Here is a 2,899-nt window from a genome sequence, read left to right on the forward strand (position 1 = left end):
AGGAACAAAAGGACATATTTATTAAAAACGTTTGCCGCTAACTTTTTTTAAGGAAAAATACATCTTGAAACCGAATTTAAACAGAGAGAAAATTTCTCACACTTAGGATATTTGTTTGATCGACCTATAATTTGGATGAAATTGCAAAATCTTAATGTTTTTAAAATTCTGAAGATCTAAATGTCACAAAAGAGTGTTTTTATGACTTCATTGGTTGATTAATCCCACATCCGTAAATACTAACTGAGAATGAGCAAATTCTGTACAATAAAACTTGGGCTAAGCTGACAGATTAACATACTTACCTGGACGGGGTCAATGTACAATCAAGAAGGCCTGTGATCTAGGCTTGTGACCTTCATTGCACTTTGGAAGGGTGCTTACCTAAGATCGGCCCAAGTGATCAAGCCTACGTCATAATTTGTGGCAGTAAGGGCTTGCGTTCGCGCGGCCTCTACCCAATCCTCAGTCCCAACTCTTGTGTCTATAGCCTAGTTTCAGTCGCTACTGAAGTCCCAGTGGAGCGTCATTGTATAAAGGGAACACTATTTTTCTCTAGTCTCCACTGAAGTCCCAATGGAGCGTCATTGTATAAAGGGAAAATGGCCAAATATACTCCTTTATTTTCGAATATTGTCTCATTTAACCTCTGTTATACTATTCGGCTAACTTTACCCATTATATTATCTTGTCAAATTCTTTATTTTCGAATATTGTCTCATTTAACTTCTGTTATACTATTCAGCTAAATTTACCCGTTATATTATCTGGCCAAATTTACCCTATCATCAACAAACATTTAAAAATTACCCTTTGATGTATTAAGTAATCCAAAATCTCCCAAAATACTTCTATTTAAATCACTTGTTGTTCTTATTCCACTATTTTCAAAAATTACTATTGATGTGAATGTTAAAGTTACTAGACTATACAAATTATTCATGCCAATGCACCCACTTCTTTTCTTGTAATAATGGGTTTGGATTAGTTTAATTTTTTTTATTTTTCAATCATATACACACTGTAGAATTCAGAGAGTCTATTTATTGTGAATTATATGCAGCCGATCACCATGTATGTACATGTATTATATTCAAATATATTTTTTCATTGTCTGGTTATTTGTAGAGTTCGATCGACTAACTTAAGAGTGCACAATGTGTAGACATTTGATTAAAGCAAAGTTGAATTCGACAATGTAAAGTCTCCGAGGAACTTCAACTTCAATCACTAATACTTGCAAAGTTCCCATAAATTTGGTGCAATGAATTCATTAAAATTGGGATGTTGTAAATACTTTTAGAATTTAGACAAGCTACCTAATTTAGATTTTTTAAATAACTATATTTTATTTATTAACGGTTGTATTATTTAATATTTTTTCTTTTTTTTTCTCCAATTCAAAGAGTAGGTAAATGCCAATTATTTTGAAAATAGTGGATCAAGAAGAAGAATCAGTAACTTAATTAAAATAATTTGGGAGATTCTGGGTCACCTGACGGACTGAGGGGTAATTTTTAAAAGTTTACTGATTGTAGGGATAAATTTTGCCCGATAGTATAACGATAGGGATAAATTTGACTGGATAGTATAACAGAGGTTAAATGTAGACAATATCTAAAAGTAGAGGGATATATTTGGCCATTTTCCCTTGTATAAGTGTATGCCCTTTGTTATTTAGAGATTTGGATCTTGCAATTACATCCAATACAATGTGGTAAATAACAATTTATTTTAAAATATTCCCTTTTCGAATTAAAGTTTCATAATATTTTTAGATTGTCATTATTTTGTTTACCAAAAGTCTTTCTTGTTATGTTTTTATACAATTGAGCATTTGAATTTCTCTATTTGCTCAACTACGTTTTTATTTTAGTTGATTGAATGACCATCGATTGACTGTGCATATTTATTATGTATTGCTTGGAAAAGGGTACATATTTAGGTGGTTGTTGATCAACGTCACTCCTAACATATGTGAAGAATCAATACGGCAGGTTTAAATGTGAGTTTAGGAATAACAAAGTCTTAACGTGGTCATAGTGAGCGGTAAAATAATGCCAGTGTCACGACCCCAAATTCCCTCTGTAGGATGTCGTGATGGCACTTAGTCTCTAAGACTAGGTAAGCCTATCAATGCGGAATAATAATAAATATTTAAAATAATTAAACTACAATTCAAACAATATCAACCCCCAAAACCCGGTAGAAATAAGTCACAAGCTTCTAAGAATTTATTCTCTATGTCTCTATACATCAGAGTCTAAAAAAAATAAGGAAGACAACATAGTAAGATAGAAGGGGACTCCGGAGTCTACGAACGTTGGCAGATATACCTCAAAATCTCCTCGTACAGCTAGTTTACTGATGCATGGTCTAATAAGATGTACTTGGATCTGCACAAAAAGATGTGCAGAAGCATAGTATGAGTACACCACAGTGGTACCCAGTAAGTGCCAAGCCTAACCTCGGTAGAGTAGTGACGAGGTCAGGTCAGGCCCTACTGAAGAATAAATAATGGCATGGTAAAATGTTTAAACAATATTATAAGATAAAATGACAATGGAAATGAATCAAGTAATATGTCACATTTAATTACATCAAATAATGGCAAATAAATATCTCGTGGAAACAAAAACAGAATTCTTTACAACTTTAAGAAAATTACAACAATAATCAAAGGCAATTGCGGCCATAAATCAATATCAACAAGGGCACTCCCGAGGTACCGCCTCGTAGTCCCAAATCATAAACAAATTCACAATATCTCATTTTCTTATACCACCGCGGGAGTCTTCACAATTTATTTAAAGAAAATATTTTTTCCGAAATAGCATCCCGCGTTTTAGCCACTCTTATCACACCGCATGACTTCTAGTAGTCACTCCTACTAGCCACG

General features: G+C 33.4%; 1 non-coding gene across 1 annotated transcript; it reads left to right on the forward strand.

Annotated features, from left to right (window-relative positions):
- Nucleotides 1–297: 297 nt before the first annotated feature.
- On the forward strand, nucleotides 298–458 carry LOC117275957 (U1 spliceosomal RNA). Its single transcript, XR_004506181.1, has one exon. It is a non-coding gene; the product is annotated as a U1 spliceosomal RNA (small nuclear RNA).
- Nucleotides 459–2,899: the final 2,441 nt, after the last annotated feature.

This window comes from Nicotiana tomentosiformis, chromosome 11 (assembly GCF_000390325.3).
Source record: "Nicotiana tomentosiformis chromosome 11, ASM39032v3, whole genome shotgun sequence".
NCBI lineage: Eukaryota > Viridiplantae > Streptophyta > Magnoliopsida > Solanales > Solanaceae > Nicotiana > Nicotiana tomentosiformis.